This window comes from Lissotriton vulgaris, chromosome 8 (genome assembly GCF_964263255.1).
Source record: "Lissotriton vulgaris chromosome 8, aLisVul1.2, whole genome shotgun sequence".
Lineage (NCBI taxonomy): Eukaryota > Metazoa > Chordata > Amphibia > Caudata > Salamandridae > Lissotriton > Lissotriton vulgaris.
In genome coordinates this window covers 1,526,817,415-1,526,837,722 of record NC_141696.1, presented here as the reverse complement: position 1 = coordinate 1,526,837,722, position 20,308 = coordinate 1,526,817,415, and the positions used below count along the sequence as shown (strand labels likewise).

The following is a 20,308-nucleotide window of genomic DNA, read 5'->3' as shown; positions in this document are numbered from 1 at the left end:
TGTCAGGGTATGCACTCCCAGGCCAGAGTACAGATCAGGCTGTCGGGGCATGCACTCCCAGGCCAGAGTACAGATCAGGCTGTCGGGGTATGCACTCCCAGGCCAGAGTACAGATCAGGCTGTCGGGATATGAACTCCCAGGCCAGAGTACAGATCAGGCTGTCAGGATATGAACTCCCAGGCCAGAGTACAGATCAGGCTGTCGGGATAGGAACTCCCAGGCCAGAGTACAGATCAGGCTGTCGGGATAGGCACTCCCAGATCAGAGTACAGATCAGGCTGTCGGGATATGCACTCCCAGGCCAGAGTAAAGCGACAGGCTGTTGGGATATGCACTCCCAGATCAGAGTACAGATCAGGCTGTCGGGATGTGCACTTCCAGGCCAGAGTAGAGATCAGGCTGTCGGGATATGAACTCCCAGGCCAGAGTACAGATCAGGCTGTCGGGATAGGCACTCCCAGATCAGAGTACAGATCAGGCTGTCGGGATATGCACTCCCAGATCAGAGTACAGATCAGGCTGTCGGGATGTGCACTTCCAGGCCAGAGTAGAGATCAGGCTGTCGGGATGTGCACTCCCAGATCAGAGTACAGATCAGGCTGTCGGGGTATGCACTCCCAGGCCAGAGTACAGATCAGGCTGTCGAGATATGCACTCCCAGATCACAGTACAGATCAGGCTGTCGGGAAATGCACTCCCAGGCCAGAGTACAGCGATAGGCTATCGGGATATGCCCTCACAGGCCAGAGTACAGATCAGGCTGTCGGGATATGCACTCCCAGGCCAGAGTACAGATCAGGCTGTCGGGGTATGCACTCCCAGGCCAGAGTACAGATCAGGCTGTCGGAATAGGAACTCCCAGGCCAGAGTACAGATCAGGCTGTCGGGATATGCACTCCCAGGCCAGAGTACAGCGATAGGCTGTTGGGATATGCACTCCCATGCCAGAGTACAGATCAGGCTGTCGGGGTATGCACTCCCAGGCCAGAGTACAGATCAGGCTGTCGGGGTATGCACTCCCAGGCCAGAGTACAGATCAGGCTGTCGGGATATGAACTCCCAGGCCAGAGTACAGATCAGGCTGTCGGGATATGCACTCCCAGGCCAGACTACAGATCAGGCTGTCGGGATATGCACTCCCAGGCCAGAGTACAGATCAGGCTGTCGGCATATGCACTCCCAGGCCAGAGTACAGATCAGGATGTCGGGATATGCACTCCCAGACCAGAGTACAGATCAGGCTGTCGGGATATGCACTCCCAGGCCAGAGTACAGATCAGGCTGTCGGGATATGCAGTCCCAGGCCAGAGTACAGATCAGGCTGTCGGGATATGCAGTCCCAGGCCGGAGTACAGATCAGGCTGTCGGGATATGCAGTCCTAGGTCGGAGTACAGTGAGATGCTGTCGGGATATGAACTCCCAGGTCAGAGTACAGATCAGGCTGTCGGGATATGAACTCCCAGGCCAGAGTACAGATCAGGCTGTCGGGATATGAACTCCCAGGCCAGAGTACAGATCAGGCTGTCGGGATATGCACTCCCAGGCCAGAGTACAGCGATAGGCTGTCGGGATATGCACTCCCAGGTCAGAGTACAGATCAGGCTGTCGGGATATGCACTCCCAGGCCAGAGTACAGATCAAGCTGTCGGGGTACGCACTCCCAGGCCAGAGTACAGATCAGACTGTCGGGATATGCACTCCCAGGCCAGAGTATAGATCAGGCTGTCAGGGTATGCACTCCCAGGCCAGAGTACAGATCAGGCTGTCGGGATATGCACTCCCAGGCCAGAGTACAGATCAGGCTGTCAGGGTATGCACTCCCAGGCCAGAGTACAGATCAGGCTGTCGGGGTATGCACTCCCAGGCCAGAGTACAGATCAGGCTGTCGGGGTATGCACTCCCAGGCCAGAGTACAGATCAGGCTGTCGGGATATGAACTCCCAGGCCAGAGTACAGATCAGGCTGACAGGATATGAACTCCCAGGCCAGAGTACAGATCAGGCTGTCGGGATAGGAACTCCCAGGCCAGAGTACAGATCAGGCTGTCGGGATAGGCACTCCCAGATCAGAGTACAGATCAGGCTGTCGGGATAGGAACTCCCAGGCCAGAGTACAGATCAGGCTGTCGGGATAGGCACTCCCAGATCAGAGTACAGATCAGGCTGTCGGGATAGGAACTCCCAGGCCAGAGTACAGATCAGGCTGTCGGGATAGGCACTCCCAGATCAGAGTACAGATCAGGCTGTCGGGATATGCACTCCCAGGCCAGAGTACAGATCAGGCTGTCGGGATAGGCACTCCCAGGCCAGAGTACCGATCAGGCTGTCGGGATGTGCACTTCCAGGCCAGAGTAGAGATCAGGCTGTCGGGATGTGCACTCCCAGATCAGAGTACAGATCAGGCTGTCGGGGTATGCACTCCCAGGCCAAAGTACAGATCAGGCTGTCGGGATAGGCACTCCCAGATCAGAGTACAGATCAGGCTGTCGGGATAGGAACTCCCAGGCCAGAGTACAGATCAGGCTGTCGGGATAGGCACTCCCAGATCAGAGTACAGATCAGGCTGTCGGGATATGCACTCCCAGGCCAGAGTAAAGCGACAGGCTGTTGGGATATGCCCTCCCAGATCAGAGTACAGATCAGGCTGTCGGGATGTGCACTTCCAGGCCAGAGTAGAGATCAGGCTGTCGGGATATGAACTCCCAGGCCAGAGTACAGATCAGGCTGTCGGGATACGCACTCCCAGATCAGAGTACAGATCAGGCTGTCGGGATGTGCACTTCCAGGCCAGAGTAGAGATCAGGCTGTCGGGATGTGCACTCCCAGATCAGAGTACAGATCAGGCTGTCGGGGTATGCACTCCCAGGCCAAAGTACAGATCAGGCTGTCGGGATAGGCACTCCCAGATCAGAGTACAGATCAGGCTGTAGGGATATGCACTCCCAGGCCATAGTACAGATCAGGCTGTCGGGATATGCACTCCCAGATCAGAGTACAGATCAGGCTGTCGGGATATGCACTCCCAGGCCAGAGTACAGGGACAGGCTGTCGGGATATGCACTCCCAGGCCAGAGTACAGATCAGGCTATTGGGATGTGCACTCCCAGGCCAGAGTACAGATCAGGCTGTCGGGATATGCACTCCCAGGCCAGAGTACAGGGACAGGCTGTCGGGATATGCACTCCCAGGCCAGAGTACAGATCAGGCTATCGGGATGTGCACTCCCAGGCCAAAGTACAGCGACAGGCTGTCGGGATATGCACTGCCAGGCCAGAGTACAGATCAGGCTGTCGGGATATGCACTCCCATGCCAGAGTACAGATCAGGCTGTCGGGATAGGCACTCCCAGGCCAGAGTACAGCGACAGGCTGTCGGGATATGCACTCCCAGGCCAGAGCACAGCGACAGGCTGTCGGGATATGCACTCCCAGGCCAGAGTACAGATCAGGCTGTCAGGATATGCACTCCCAGGCCAGAGCACAGCGACAGGCTGTCGGGATATGCACTCCCAGGCCAGAGTACAGATCAGGCTGTCGGGATAGGAACTCCCAGGCCAGAGTACAGATCAGGCTGTCGGGATAGGCACTCCCAGGCCAGAGTACAGCGACAGGCTGTCGGGATATGCACTCCCAGGCCAGAGCACAGCGACAGGCTGTCGGGATATGCACTCCCAGGCCAGAGTACAGATCAGGCTGTCGGGATATGCACTCCCAGGCCAGAGTACAGATCAGGCTGTCGGGATAGGCACTCCCAGATCAGAGTACAGATCATGTTGTCGGGATATGAACTCCCAGGTCAGAATACAGCAACTGTTGGAATAGACACTCCCAGGCCACAGTAAAGCAACAGGCTGTCGGGATATATACTCCCAGATCCGAGTACAGCATCAGTCTTTCAGAATATGCATTCCAATCCCACATCAGAGTACAGCAACAGGCTATCGGGATAGGTACAGTCAGACCCCTATAGATGTCAATGGGCTGTCGGCATATGAACATTAAGACCCCTTTAGATGCCAATGGTCGGTAGGAATATACACAGTAAGACCTCTATATATGCAATGGGTTATCGGGATATGTACAATAAGACCCCTAAAGATGTCAACAGGCTGCCGGGATATGTACAGTCAGACCCCTATAGATTCCAATGAACTGTAGAAATATTCACAGTAAGACCCCTATATATGCAATGGGCTGTCGAGATATGTACACTTTGACCCCTATAGATGCCAGTAGGCTGTCAGGATATGAACAGTAAGACTCCTATATATGCAATGGGCTGTCAGGATATGTTCAGTAAGACCCCTATAGATGCCAGTAGGCTGTTGGGATATGTACAGTAAGACCCCTATAGATGCCAATGGGCTGTCAGGATATGTACAGTAAGACCCCTATAGATGCCAGTGGGCCGTCAGGATATGTACAGTAAGACCCCTATAGATGCCAGTGGGCTGTTGGAATATCCACAGTAAGACACCTATAGATGCCAGTAGACTGTAGGGGTATATACAGTAAGAGCCCTATAGATGCCAGTGGTCTGTCGGGATATGTAAAGTAAGATCCCTATAGATGCCAGTGGTCTGTCTGGATATGTACAGTAAGACCCCTATAGATGCCAGTGGTCTGTCGGGATATGTACAGTAAGACCCCTATAGATGCCAGTGGTCTGTCGGGATATGTACACTAAGACCCCTATAGATGCCAGTAGGCTGTCAGGATATGAACAGTAAGACTCCTATATATGCAATGGGCTGTCAGGATATGTTCAGTAAGACCCCTATAGATGCTAGTGGGCTGTCGGGATATGTACAGAAAGACCCCTATAGATGCCAGTGGTCTGTCGGGATATCCACAGTAAGACCCCTATAGATGCCAGTAGGCTGTCGGGATATGTACAGTAAGACTCCTATATATGCAATGGGCTGTCGGGAAATGTACAGTCAGACCCCTATAGATGCCAATGGACTGTAGGAATATTCACACTAAGACCCCTATATATGCGAGGGTACTGTAGGGGTATTTACAGTAAGACCCCTAAAGATGCCAATGGACTGTCAGAATATGAACATTAAGACCCCTATAGATGCCAGTGGGCTGTCAAGATATCAACAGTATGACCCCTATAGATGCCAGTAGGCTGTTGGGATATGTACAGTAAGACTCCAATAGATGCCAGTGGACCGCAGGGGTATGTACAGTAAAACCCCTATATATGCAATGTGTTGTCGGGATATGAACTGTAAGACCCCCATGAATGCCTACCGTCAGGATACGAACAGTAAGACCCCTATAGATGCCAGTGGGCTGTCGGGATATATACACTAAGACTCCTATAGATGCCCGTGGGCTGTCAAGATATGAACAGTAGGACCCCTGTACATGCTTACCGTTAGGATACGCTTTCCAAGAATACAGGGTTTGCGGGTGGGCTGCCGGGACTAGCGTCCCCTGACCCCGGGGGCCCTAGAGGGATCAACAGAGTGATGCTATGGGGTACATGTCATGATAATCGCGAAGGTCTGAAGAGGTGGTCGGGATATGTATATTAAGACCTCAGTGATGCTATGGGGTACATGTCATGATAACTAGAAGGTCCGATGGGGTGGTCGGGATATGTATATTAAGACCCCAGTGATGCTATGGTGTACATGTCATGATAATCGCGATGGTCCGAAGGGGCGGTCGGGATATGTATATTAAGACCCCAGTGATGCTATGGTGTACATGTCATGATAATCGCGAAGGTCCGTAGGGGTGGTAGGGATATGTATATTAAGACAGCAATGATGCTATGAGGTACACGTCATGATAATCGCGAAGGTCTGAAGGGGTGGTCGGGATATGTATATTAAGAACCCAGTGATGCCTTGGGGTACATGTCATGATAATCGCAAAGGTCTGAAGGGGTGGTCGGAATATGTATTTTAAGATCCCAGTGATGCTATGGTGTACATGGCATGATAACTAGAAGGTCCGATGGGGTGGTCGGGATATGTATATTAAGACCTCAGTGATGCTATGGGGTACATGTCATGATAATCGCGAAGGTCCGAAGGGGTGGTCAGGATATGCATATTAAGACCCCAGTGATGCTACGGTGTACATGTCATGATAATCGCGATGGTCCGAAGGGGCGGTCGGGATATGTATATTAAGACCCCAGTGATGCTATGGTGTACATGTCATGATAATCGCGAAGGTCCGTAGGGGTGGTAGGGATATGTATATTAAGACAGCAATGATGCTATGAGGTACACGTCATGATAATCGCGAAGGTCTGAAGGGGTGGTCGGGATATGTATATTAAGAACCCAGTGATGCCTTGGGGTACATGTCATGATAATCGCAAAGGTCTGAAGGGGTGGTCGGAATATGTATTTTAAGATCCCAGTGATGCTATGGTGTACATGGCATGATAACTAGAAGGTCCGATGGGGTGGTCGGGATATGTATATTAAGACCTCAGTGATGCTATGGGGTACATGTCATGATAATCGCGAAGGTCCGAAGGGGTGGTCAGGATATGCATATTAAGACCCCAGTGATGCTATGGTGTACATGTCATGATAATGGCGAAGGTCCGAAGGGGCGGTCGGGATATGTATATTAAGACCCCAGTGATGCTACGGTGTACATGTCATGATAATCACGAAGGTCCGAAGGGTTGGTCGGGATATGTATATTAAGACCCCAGTGATGCTATGGTGTACATGTCATGATAATCGCGATGGTCCGAAGTGGCGGTCGAGATATGTATATTAAGACCCCAGTGATGCTATGGGGTACATGTCATGATAATCGCGATGGTCCGATGGGGTGGTCAGAATATGCATATTAAGGCCCCAGTGATGCTATGGTGTACATGTCATGATAATGGCGAAGGGGCGGTCGGGATATGTATATTAAGACCCCAGTGATGCTACGGTGTACATGTCATGATAATCGCGAAGGTCCGAAGGGGTGGTCGGGATATGTATATTAAGACCCTAGTGATGCTATGATGTACATGTCATGATAATCGCGATGGTCCGAAGAGGCGGCCGAGATAGGTATATTAAGACCCCAGTGATGCTATGGGGTACATGTCATGATAATCGCGATGGTCCGATGGGGCGGTCGGGATATGTATATTAAGACCCCAGTGATGATATGGTGTATATGTCATGATAATCGCGATGGTCCGAAGGGGTGGTCGGGATATGTATATTAAGACCCCAGTGATGCTATGGTGTACATTTCATGATAACTAGAAGGACCGATGTGGTGGTGGGGATATGTATATTAAGACCCCAGTGATGCTATGGGGTACATGTCATGATAATCGCAAAGGTCCTAAGAGGCGGTCGGGATATGTATATTAAGATCCCAGTGATGCTATGGGGTACATGTCATGATAATCGCAAAGGTCTGAAGGGGTGGTCGAGATATGTATATTAAGACCCCAGTGATTCTATGGTGTACATGTCATGATAACTAGAAGGTCCCACGGGGCTGTCGGGATATGTATATTAAGACCTTAGTGATGCTATGGGGTACATGTCATGATAATCGCGAAGGTCTGAAGGGGTGGTCGGGATATGTATATTAAGACCCCAGTGATGCTATGGTGTACATGTCATGATAACTAGAAGGTCCCACGGGGCTATCGGGATATGTATATTAAGACCCGAGTGATGCTATGGGGTACATGTCATGATAATCGCGAAGGTCCGTAGGAGTAGTAGGGATATGTATATTAAGACCGCAGTGATGCTATGGGGTACATGTCATGATAATCGCGAAGGTCTGAAGGGGTGGTCGGGATATGTATATTAAGACCCCAGTGATGCTATGGTGTACATGTCATGATAATCGCGAAGGTCCGAAGGTGTGGTCGGGATATGTCTATTAAGACCCCAGTGATGCTATGGGGTACATGTCATGATAACAAGAAGGTCTGAAGGGGTGGTCGGAATATGTATATTAAGACCGCAGTGATGCTATGGTGTACATGTCATGATAATCGCGAAGGTCCGAAGGGGTGGTAGGGATATGTATATTAAGACCCCAGTGATGCTATGGTGTGCATGTCATGATAATCGCGAAGGTCTGAAGGGGTGGTCGGGATATGTATATTAAGACCCCAGTGATGCTATGGTGTACATGTCATGATAATCGGGAAGGTCCGAAGGTGTGGTCGGGATATGTCTATTAAGACCCCAGTGATGCCATGGGGTACATGTCATGATAATCGCGATGGTCCGAAGGGGCGGTCGGGATATGTATATTAAGACCCCAGTGATGCTATGGTGTACATGTCATGATAATTGCGAATGTCCGAAGGGGCGGTCGGGATATGTATATTAAGACCCCAGTGATGCTATGGTGTACATGTCATGATAATTGCGAATGTCCGAAGGGGCGGTCGGGATATGTATATTAAGACCCCAGTGATGCTATGGTGTACATGTCATGATAACTAGAAGGTCCCACGGGCTGTCGGGATATGTATATTAAGACCCCAGTGATGCTATGGGGTACATATCATGATAACTAGAAGGTCCGATGGGCTGGTCGGGATATGTATATTAAGACCCCAGTGATGCTATGGTGTACATCTCATGATAATCGCGAAGGTCTGAAGGGGTGGTCTGGATATGTATATTAAGACCGCAGTGATGCTATGGGGTACATGTCATGATAATCGCGAAGGTCTGAAGCGGTGGTCTGGATATGTATATTAAGACCCCAGTGATGCTATGGGGTACATGTCATGATAACCAGAAGGTCTGAAGGGGTGGTCGGGATATGTATATTAAGACCCCAGTGATGCTATGGGGTACATGTCATGATAACCAGAAGGTCCCACAGGGCTGTCGGGATATGTATATTAAGACCCCAGTGATGCTATGGTGTACATGTCATGATTAACTAGAAGGTCCGATGGGATGGTCGGGATATGTATATTAAGACCCCAGTGATGCTATGGTGTACATGTCATGATAACTAGAAGGTCCGAAGGGGCGGTCGGGATATGTATATTAAGACCCCAGTGATGCTATGGTGTACATGTCATGATAACTAGAAGGTCCCACGGGGCGGTCGGGATATGTATATTAAGACCCCAGTGATGCTATGGTGTACATGTCATGATAACTAGAAGGTCCCACGGGGCTGTCTGGATATGTATATTAAGACCGCAGTGATGCTATGGGGTACATGTCATGATAACCAGAAGGTCTGAAGGGGTGGTCGGGATATGTATATTAAGACCCCAGTGATGCTATGGTGTACATGTCATGATAACCAGAAGGTCCCACAGGGCTGTCGGGATATGTATATTAAGACCCCAGTGATGCTATGGTGTACATGTCATGATTAACTAGAAGGTCCGATGGGATGGTCGGGATATGTATATTAAGACCCCAGTGATGCTATGGTGTACATGTCATGATAACTAGAAGGTCCGAAGGGGCGGTCGGGATATGTATATTAAGACCCCAGTGATGCTATGGTGTACATGTCATGATAACTAGAAGGTCCGAAGGGGCGGTCGGGATATGTATATTAAGACCCCAGTGATGCTATGGTGTACATGTCATGATAACTAGAAGGTCCCACGGGACTGTCTGGATATGTATATTAAGACCGCAGTGATGCTATGGGGTACATGTCATGATAATCGCGAAGGTCTGAAGAGGTGGTCGGGATATGTATATTAAGACCCCAGTGATGCTATGGTGTACATGTCATGATAACTAGAAGGTCCGATGGGATGGTCGGGATATGTATATTAAGACCCCAGTGATGCTATGGGGTACATGTCATGATAACTAGAAGGTCCGAAGGGGCGGTCGGGATATGTATATTAAGACCCCAGTGATGCTATGGTGTACATGTCATGATAACTAGAAGGTCCGAAGGGGCGGTCGGGATACGTATATTAAGACCGCAGTGATGCTATGGGGTACATGTCATGATAACCAGAAGGTCCGATGGGATGGTCGGGATATGTACATAAGACCCCAGTCCATGCCTACCGTCAGCGTTCTTTCCATGTGTGGCGGGGGACTGTCGGGACATGCGGTATATTCCTTCTTCCAATTTCCTTTAGTTCTAGAAACACCCAACCCTGCGTGGCTTCTGCAGCCGGACCCCCACCGTGGTCGTGTTTACACCAACGCTCGTGGGGTCTTCGAGAAACCGCAAGGCCACCTGTGACTTCAGTGGGGTCTGACGACACCTCATAATCACGCCCCCTCCCCTCATAAAACGCCCCCCCCCCTTTCTTGACCCGAACGGACAGGACCGAGGGGTCCTCCTTTCCGAAACAAGCGGAGCCGCTCCTTCAGCCCCAACCCCCAAAACCGGACACTCACCCATGCCTGCCTCGCATCCTAAAACAAACTTCTCTCTCCCTGCTCACCCCCGCCCCCCTCCCTCCCCCACGCCTGGCCCCCTCCCCGGACCGGGCCCCATTTGTCCGAGATACGCGGGTGTTACCAGCGCATCAGAGCAGCAGGTTTGGTACCGGCTGCTGAAATGTGCGCGCTCAGAAATACCGACTCCTCCTTTCACCCACCCGGGGATGCTAAAACTGAAATCACTTATAAATGGGGGAAAATACTGTTTGTGGTTAGTCCATCCCAAACGTCTTGCGTAAAAACGCAGTACAGCTCAGTCAACAATCGTCAGTATCAAGTGTTCGGGTTCAATGTTTAGGTGAGGGAACGGATATCCGATGACATGTGTATAGCTCAGTGTACGGAGTCAGCCGTCTCTAAGCGCTGCGGTGTTTCTGGACGCGCAGGAGCGGACACGAGGCGCAACGTATAAGCCCATGTCAACGACCCCAGCCCTCCCGTCCTCTGTTTACCTGCGCTTGGAAGGGGCCCGGGCTGGCTTTGGCTCTCCTAGGGGTCCCGCAGGAGCCTCGAGCCTCACGCACCGGTCCCGCGGCTCTCCCAGTGGTTCAGGTGGACTTTCCCAGCTCTCCAGGGGTCCGGAGGAGGTCAAGGGACGCTCTCCGGGGCAGGGGGCTCTCTCCGGGTCAGAGGGTCCTCTCAGGTGTTCGGTGAATCTTGTTGGCTCTCTCAAGGTCCAGGCGGCTCCCCCAGGTGCCCGGAAGTGCCCCCTTCCCAGGGGTCAGAGGTGCCCTTCGGTTCCTCCAGGGGTCCGGCGGCTGTCCTAGGTCCAGGCGGTGCCCCAGCCCTGCCAAGGACCAGGTAGTTCCTCTTCGAGCCCCACAGGAGTCAGTCCATGCCCCTCCTCTGGCCAGAGGGCCAGTCGAGGCTCCTCCGGTCCTCCAGGGGTCACTCTCCTCCGGTCTTCCAGGGGTCACTCTCCTCCGGTCCTCCAGGGGTCACTCTCCTCCGGTCCCCCAGGGGTCAGTCTCCTCCAGGCGTTACGGGACGAAGGCAACAAGGGTCCCGGAGGGAAGGCGCTGTCTGATGGGCAGCGGCCACCTTCACCTGGGCAGTGAGAGCGCTGCTCCTGCTTGCGGCACACGGCGCGGGGAGGGCAGCGCCGGGCTCCGCTGCAGGCTCCGGGGTCCAGGCTACGAATCTGCGATCTCCTGGAGCTGCAGCACCGGGCAGGTTCACCACGAGAGTCTCGGAAGCTGGGAGCGCCGATCCCTCCGATCTGAGGCGGGCCAGTCCCTCCCCTCTCCATGATCGTCCCTCCCCCTCTCCCTCCTCTGGGCGAGTTCCCTCCTCTCCTCTGGGCTGGTCCAGCCTCCGCTGCCTCCTCCTCCTCTGGCCCTACCTGCCTCAGTGCCTCTCCTCCTCTGGGACTCCCCCCCCCCTCCCCTTTGGACTCCTCTTGTCTCGGGACCCGCCCCGCGTCCTCATCCTCTCTTACAATCGGCATCTTCCTCCCAGCCAAGTCAGGCATCCCCTCGCCTTCTCCTCCACCGCTTCCCAGCGCTCCCTTCTCCCGGTCTCCGGTCACTCACAGAGGCACAGCATCGCCTGCCAGGCCCGTCTCATCCCTTCACCGTCCCCCTCCCCACTTTTCTCTTGTAACACACTGTTTGCTACCTCTCACATTTTGTTTGCTTTATATACTTTATTTATTGATTTATATGTTTTTATCTAGCGCGGACTTTACCCGAAGGCGTCAGAGCGCTTCACAATAGGAACAGAAATGATACATGAGGAGAAAATTACAAGTGAACAAATTACACAAGCAAACGTTAAGTTACATGAGGCAAAAGTGACAATGGTGAGCAAACAAAATACACGAGGAGCAAACAGTGCAATACAGTAGGACAGAGTGACAAGTGTGCAGGTTACAAGTAAAAACAAAGTACAATTAGAGGCATAATACTGCCACTAGGGCGTGGCTTGGACGCCGATCGGGATGGCGGCGTGAGCTCGCTGCTCCGCGCGGAATCCCGCTAATTCTCCTGTTTTTCGGGACCCTAGGCGACCCGGAGACGACGCTCCTGCCCTCTGAAGAGTAAGGGGACAGCCGGGCGTAATCGGAGAGTCGCTGGGGGACTGCTGGCCCCGAGGAGATCGAGCGAGGAGACGGCCGAGGTGTAGCCCAGGGTGTGAAGAAAATGGCGGCGAGGAGGTCGGATGGTCCCGAACTTCGGCCCTGAGCCCGGTTGTCGCCGAGTAACAAGGGACCCTGCACCCGGCTGCCCGACACACTAGGATTGGCGGGGCGATGCCCTGAGACCAGGGGACACTGACCCGACTCACCCAGAGGATCGGGGGCTCTCGCCGGCCGCCGCCCTAAGACTCATACTTCCCCCCGCAGGCCAAGGGGGTGACGGAGCGGAGCTCGTCCGCCTGGCCATTGTACCTGTGACCATCGCTGGGGACATAGCACTGCCCGGTGCCCGGTGGCCAGCACGGACCTACGGGCGTACCCGCAGAACGGGTGTCCGGACTTGTGACGCAGCGCCCTGACATGGCGGCGATCGGAGGGCCGATGCCCGGGAGCCGCGAGGGGGACTCGGCGACACCGACTCGGCTGAGTCAGAGTCCCTCCACGGAGCTTGACCAGGAACAGAGGCTGAACCGGCGATTGGATGCCATCCTTGATGCGATCACCTCCACCAAGGAGGCATTGCACAATGACATTGCCCAAGTGGCCACGGGCCTGGGGCTACTACGCGCGGACCACGCGAAGCTGGCAGATCGGGTCAAGGATCATGACCAACTGTTGCTGGACCTGAAGCCATCGGTGGTGACGGCGGAGCATAGGATCACGGACATTTTGGCCCGACTGGCCACACTGGAGCGGAGGGCGGAGGATGCCGAAGGCCGCAATCGGCGGAACAACGTGCGGGTCGTAGGCCTGCCGGAACGGATTGAGGGGGAGGATGCGGTGGCCTACATGGAGAACTGGTTTCGCACGGTGGTGGCGCCGGAGGGGCTTACTCCGTTTTTCACTCTGGAGCGAGCCCACCGGGTGCCCGCCCGCCCGCCGGGGCTTGGCCGCCCCCCCCGACCGATGGTGGTGCGGCTCCTCCACTACAAGGACCGAGATCTCCTCATTCAGCGGGCCAGGATGTCGGGCCCTTATGAGGTGGAGAACAGCAGGGTAACGATCTTCCCGGACTATACGCAGGCGGTCCAGAAGGACAGGGCATCGTTCCTTGCTGTGAAAAAGGAGCTCAGGGAGGAAGGCATCCAGTACTCCTTGCTCTACCCGGCCAAGCTGCGGATTATCATGGATGGCACAACGCACTTTTTCCTGACTCCGGACGAAGCTTGGCAATGGCTTGAGTCGTACAGAGCGGGGACGGACAGATCACACCAAAGTCGGCGAGACCAACCCAAGCAGCCCCGGGTGCGGCAGTCACAACGCATCAGATCCCGCAACAGGCGCCAGCGGGAGAAACGGGAGGCTCAAATGGCGGCGGAGAAGAGGGACGCGCTCGCAGCGACGGCGGCCATTACAGGGTCGCAACAGAACAGTGAACGGGCTGAAACGGACTCGGGAGGAGAAGGCAGCCGAACAGGAGAGGAACTTTCGGAGGCGGAGAGCCAGAAGGGGCCGATAGTGACCCCACAGACTTCGGAGGTTATTTTCTGCGGCTGAGATGGAACTGGGACTAGATCGGGACTTCATGGTAGGGTGTTATCCTGTTGCTGGGGGGCGGGTTGCCGGGAGGGGGAGCTGTGTGTATTGGAGGGGATGAAGTGCGGGACGCGGGCTCCGCTAGCTGGGGTCGGCGGCGACTCACCCCCCTTAGGCCCTTAAGGTCGACTGTGGTGGAGACCACAGGGTAAGTGTGTGCGGAGTTGGATCAAGGTTTGGATGGGAGCGGCCGTTGGGTTCGTGTGCTCTGTCCTGGGGAAGGAGGTTTGGGGAATGTTTCAGTTTTGGGACTGTTTGGGGGGGGGCAACTGCATTGGGGGGGCCATGGACCGTTGTTGTTTGATTCGGACTGTACGGAGTTGGAATGGGGACATTACCTAATTTGAAGTGCCTAACGTGGAATGTCCGGGGGCTGCGGACTATGGTGAAACGTCACAAAGTACATGCATTCCTGGTACGCAGGGGGGTTCAGATTGCTATGCTCCAGGAGACTCATCTCACCAAAAAAGAGTGCGCTGCCTTGCAGAAAAGATGGCGGGGTCAGGTCTTTGGCACCACTTACTCGGCGTATGCCAGGGGGGTCTTGATCTGGGTGAGGGCGGGGGTACCCTTCCAGGTGCTGAATCAGGTAGTAGATCCGGATGGCAGGTTTGTGGCGGTGGAGGGGAGGTTGTATGGACGGGATGTGGTTTTTTGTTGTGTTTATGCACCGAACACGGACCAAGGCCGATACTTTGATGGCCTCTCGGGGTCCTTGGCCTCTTTCCTGGCGGGGCCGATAGTGCTGGGGGGGGACTTCAATTCGATTACTGATGTTGCTCTGGATAGGTCCCATCCCCCCCTAGTAGACTCTCCTGTGCGCAGGCTGGCCGCGCACAGGAAGGACTGGCAGGAACGATGGGGGTTGCTGGATGTCTGGCGGGAGAGGCACAGGGGAACCAGGGATTATTCCTTTTACTCCGCTCTCCACGATCTCCATGTCAGGATCGACTCGGTGCTTTGCGGGGGATCCCTAGCCCCATTGATTACCCATGCGGAATACCTGGCTAGGACTATATCCGATCACAACCCCCTACTGGTGCATATTCAATGGCAGAGGGAGCGCTCAGTGATACCAACATGGCGGCTTCGGCCGGAGACGCTGGAGGATTCTGTGTTCGACGATGCGGTCCGGCAAGGCATTGATAGTTATTTTGGGGTGAATGAAGGAACGGCTGCGAGTAGATCTATTGAATGGGATGCTATGAAAGTGGTGGTGAGAGGGGTGTGTCTGGGCAGGTTCTCGAATGCTCGTACGACTGTGCTGAACGACCTAACGAAAGCGGAGGAAGCTTTGAGGGACTTGGAGCGCCGCAGGCCAACTAGGCCAGACCTACAGGCCCGGTTGTTGGAGGCAAAGGAAGTGGTAGCCGCGGAGACGGAACGTTTGAGATGTTACGATTATAGGCAGTACATTATCAGGGCACACGCAGAAAGGGACAAGGTGGGTACCCTCTTGGCCAGACTAGCTAACCCGGAACTTAGGGGCTGCCCGATCCTCAGCATTAATAATGCGCAGGGTGAGATGGTGTACTCCCAGGCAGCTATATTGGACCGCTTCAGGGGATATTATGAGGAACTGTACCGGAGTCAGCTGGGGGTTGGGGCTCAGGACATCGCGGAGTACCTGGGGGAGAGGCCGCTTCCGGTCTTGGACGAGGAGGACGCAAAGGAACTGGGTAGCCCGATCACGCTTACGGAAATTCGGGTGGCCATTAAACATATGGCCCGTAACAAGACACCCGGGGTGGACGGACTGCCTATCGAGTTCTATCAACGCTATGCGGACAATCTGGCGCCCAGGCTGCTGGTGGTGTATACGGAAGCCTTTGAGAAGGGGGCATTGCCTGGCTCCATGCGGGAGGCCTTGATAGTACCGCTCCTCAAGCCTGGCCGGGATGCCGCGGACGTGAGGTCTTATCGCCCGCTGTCCATGCTGACGGTGGACTATAGGGTCCTGAGTCGCATCCTGGCCACCAGACTGGCCCCGCATATGACGGGCCTGGTGCACGGGGACCAGGCTGGGTTTATACCCACGAGGAGCACGGCGATGAATATCCGCCGCCTGGTGGGAATAATGGACGCCATCTTGGATGGGGAGGGAGCGCCGGCGGTTCTGTCTGTGGACATCGAGAAGGCCTTCGATAGCTTGGAATGGCCTTTTCTGGATGGAGTGCTGGAGAGGTTTGGCATGGGCGACGGGTTTCGAAGGTGGACGAAGGTCTTATACGCCTCGGCGACGGCGAGGGTACGATTGGGCGGCATGGTGTCTGCAGCGTACCCGGTGGGCAGGGGAACGCGACAGGGATGCTCTCTCTCTCCTCTGTTGTTTGCCCTGGCGATGGAACCCTTGGCGGTCCATGCGAGGTCGGGCGACCGATACGCGGGGATAGTGAGTGATGGGCAATGGCATCATATATCGCTCTATGCGGATGACCTGCTCCTGTACCTAGCCGACACCTCGGGGGCCTTGGCTGGAGCGATGGATTTGTTGTCTGAGTTTGGCCGGCTGTCGGGCCTTAAGGTCAATTGGGCGAAGACTTGTGTGTTCCCGCTGAGAGCGGGATCGCCAGCCCCTAGCAGCGACTTGGGTGTGGTATGGGAACCCTCTTGCATCACCTACTTGGGTGTCCGCATTTACCACTCGGCTACTGACCTTTTGGAGGGTAACATTGGCCGTTGTGTCCGGGCGCTGAGGGGCAGCCTGTCTTTCTGGTCAACCCTCCCGCTGACAGTCCTAGGCAGGATAGCACTGTTGAAAATGGTGGCGCTCCCCCGCTTCCTCTATTATTTCCGTACGCTGCCTGTCTGGATTCCCCAGGGGGTGTTTAGGGAACTGCGGTCAATGATAACTGGCTTTCTATGGGGGCATGGCCGCCGCAGAATAGCCCTGAGAACGCTACTTCGCCCCAAGCTGGAAGGGGGCATGGCAGTGCCCGACCTGGAGCTGTATTATCTGGCGGCGCAGTTGCAGGTCCTTACGCAGAACGTAGCCAGGGTGTTCCGGGGACCGGAGGAAGACCGGGATCGGGGGATACAGCGCCACGTGCTGTCCTACATCATCATGCAGCAGCGGCTCGAGCTACGAGCCCTCTCCATGGAAGAGCGGACGCTCCGGCTGTGTTGGCAGAGGAGTCTTCGGAGAGCAAGGGCTTCGCGGCCTTATGCCCCGGAGATCCCGATCGGGATGTTGACGGCATTGCCGCACGGAGGAGATTGGTCCCCGTTGTTGGATTGGGAGGAGGCGGGGTTGCAGGTGGTGGGCGATTTGTACATAGATGGGGCTCTGGCGCCGTTCGCAGTGCTCCGGGACCAGTTCGGACTGCCTGAGGGGGGCTTTCTCCTACATGCGGCAGTTGTGGCTGCCGTACAAAAGCACTGGAGAGAGGGGCTCTCGGAACCCGCGACGACTATGGCGTGCCAATACGTGGTAATGGCGGCTGGTACATTCAAAGCTGTGACATGCCTCCATAATAGGATGCTGAACGAAGGGCTGGAACCACTCCACGGGCTCAAAGCTAAATGGGAGGTGAGCGTTGGCCGGCCCATACCGGATACGGCATGGGGCCATATCCTGCGACGCACGTGGAAGGGCACTAGGAACGCGCGCTTTCAGCAGGTCCATTACTATGTGCTCCATAGGGCCTATTTAACTCCCGAGAAACTACAGCGGTACTTTCGGGTGCCGGATGCCTGTTGCCCCCGGTGTTCGTCCCTAGGGGCGGACATGGACCATTTGTTTTGGGGGTGCCCGCAACTGGGGTCCTATTGGGCGGAGGTGGGGGAACTCCTGAATGAAGTGACTGACCGGGAGGTAGAATTCGACATGGCGGCGTGCCTATTGCTCTGGTTCCCGCATACTAAGCACACCAGGGTGACAAGCAAATTCATAGACCTGGGACTGATACTGGCACAGAGGGAAATATCGTGGCACTGGAAGTCCAGGGGAGGTCCCTCACTGCGTAGATGGAAGAATGAGTTGCTGCGGTGGTCTGACTGCGAGAGTGTGCTCCGGATGAAGCAAGCAGTAAGATTGGGGAATGAAAGGGTACTGGATGCGGCGCGAGCATGGGAGTTAGTGGTACAGGCCTTGCGTGATTCTTTGGTTGAGGATGAGGAAGGCGAGAATTAAGCCGCTGGACGCCGCGGGGCGAACACAGAAATACGGTACTACGCACTGTAGTGGACCCATCCAATCCGATAGGGCGAAGCTTACACCTTAGCAGTTGCCAGGGGAGGGGGGGAGTTGGGGGGGTTGGTTGAAGGGGGTTTGGGGAGGGCCGGAAGCCATTGGAGGGTTGCTTGCTAGGGCCTTGGACCTTCTGGGACTGTGGGTACTGAGTGGAGGGCAGTCTGACTGGGCGGAACGGCCAGGTGCGCAGGCCCATATAGTTTAGGGCGGGCCCTGTAGGGCGATATCGTTGATTATCACGGAGATGGCTGATGGGACTGTTGTTGTGGGTGGGGGGGTAAAAGCAGATACACAAAACGACCTTCCGCCAGGGTCCCAATGGGACGTGTACTGTGCTGTGTTCCTCTTGAGAGATGTGATATGCCGCCCGGCCTCCGGGATGCGGGCTGAATGGCTGTGTACAACTGTGAACTATCATTGGACGGGGCGAGCCCACAAGTGCACTGGCTGTTTGATTGTATCCTGTGGATTGTAACTCTGCAATAAAAATATGTTTAAAAAAAAAAAATAATACTGCCACTATTGCCTACGTAACGTTTGTTCTTGTGCTGGAGTGTCTGCTATTTATTGCAGTATTGTACCTCTACCAGTACTTTGTAGGCTTCTGTAACCTGCACACATTTCACTGTTTCCTCCTGTAATGCACTGTTTGCTACCTCATGTATTTTGTTTGCTCACTATTGTCACTATTGTCTCATGTAACTTAACCGCATGCGCACTAGCGGGTTTTCCCGCTGTGCGCTGAATTTTGAAAATCGCGGGTAACGTGACAAAGCCAGCTCGTCATCCGCGTAGCGCAGGTAACGCCCATGACGAGCTGGCTTTGTCATCCGCGTCGAAGGGGTTAACGTTTGCTTGTGTAATTTGTTCTCTTGTAATTTTCTCCTCATGTATCATTACTGTTCCTATTGTGAAGCGCTCTGACACCTTCGGGTAAAGTCTGCGCTATGTAAAATCGCATAAACAAATAAATAAATAAATAAATAAATAAAACTTCAGTTATTTTGTTGTTGCAGATTTATATAGCGCGAACTCGAACCTTTGTATGAAATGAAATGTGTTTTACATGCTTTATGGTTATGATAATCCAAATAAAGTTAAGTTTGACTGACCCGAAGGTATTGGAACGCTTTACACGAGCACCACTTGCGTTATACAAGGAAACATTCATTTTGTAGCAGGCACAGGAGATTAAGTGATTTGCCCAGAATCACAGGATGTTGAGCCGACGCCGAGACTCCCAGCTCCAAAGTTGGCAGCTCTGACCGCTCTCAACCCCTATCCTTGACTCCGTCAGCACGGCCTATCTCCATCACTTCTCTGTTCCCGGATCCAGCTTTATCCTCCCCCAATCCCTGACTCTATCAACCTATGCCTGGGTCTGCTCCATCACTCCCTCCTCCCCATCCCTAACTCCCTCAGCCCAGGAACAGCTCTGTCTCCATCACTTCTCTGTTCTCAGGCACGGCTTAGCCAACCCTTCCCCTACCCCCCCCCCCCCTCATGCCGACTTCTTCAGCCCGGCTCCTTCATTTTACTGGTCTCAGATCTGGCTCCATCATCTCCCCACCCCACTCCGTCAACCCATGCACAGGTCCGGCTCCATCGCCTTGCTGTTCTCGGATACGGCTCCATCATCTCCCCACCCGCTCCGTCAGCCCATGCACAGGTCCGGCTCCATCGCCTCGCTGTTCCCGGATACGGCTCCATCATCTCCCCACCCCCGCTCCGTCAGCCCATGCACTGGTCCGGCTCCATCGCCACGCTGTTCCTTGATCCGGCTCCATCATCTCCCCACCCCTGCTCCGTCAGCCCATGGACAGGTCCGGCTCCATCGCCTCGCTGTTCCTTGATCCGGCTCCATCATCTCCCCACCCCGCTCCGTCAGCCCATGCACAGGTCCTGCTCCATCGCCTCGCTTTTCCCGGATACGGCTCCATCATCTCCCCACCCCCGCTCCGCCAGTCCATGCACTGGTCCGGCTCCTTCGCCTCACTGTTCCGGATCCGGCTCCATCATCTCCCCACCCGCTCAGTCAGC

At 54.4% G+C, this 20,308-nt stretch overlaps 1 protein-coding gene across 1 annotated transcript in view; it reads right to left on the bottom strand.

Annotated features, from left to right (window-relative positions):
• The window catches only part of LOC147699085 (immunoglobulin superfamily member 3-like), a 394,763-nt gene extending 383,171 nt beyond the window's left edge, over positions 1 to 11,592 (bottom strand). Inside the window, exon 1 of the mRNA XM_086935654.1 lies at positions 10,856 to 11,592. The gene's annotated coding sequence lies outside the window, so the exon portion shown is untranslated. The remainder of the gene's footprint in view (positions 1 to 10,855) is intronic.
• Positions 11,593 to 20,308: the final 8,716 nt, after the last annotated feature.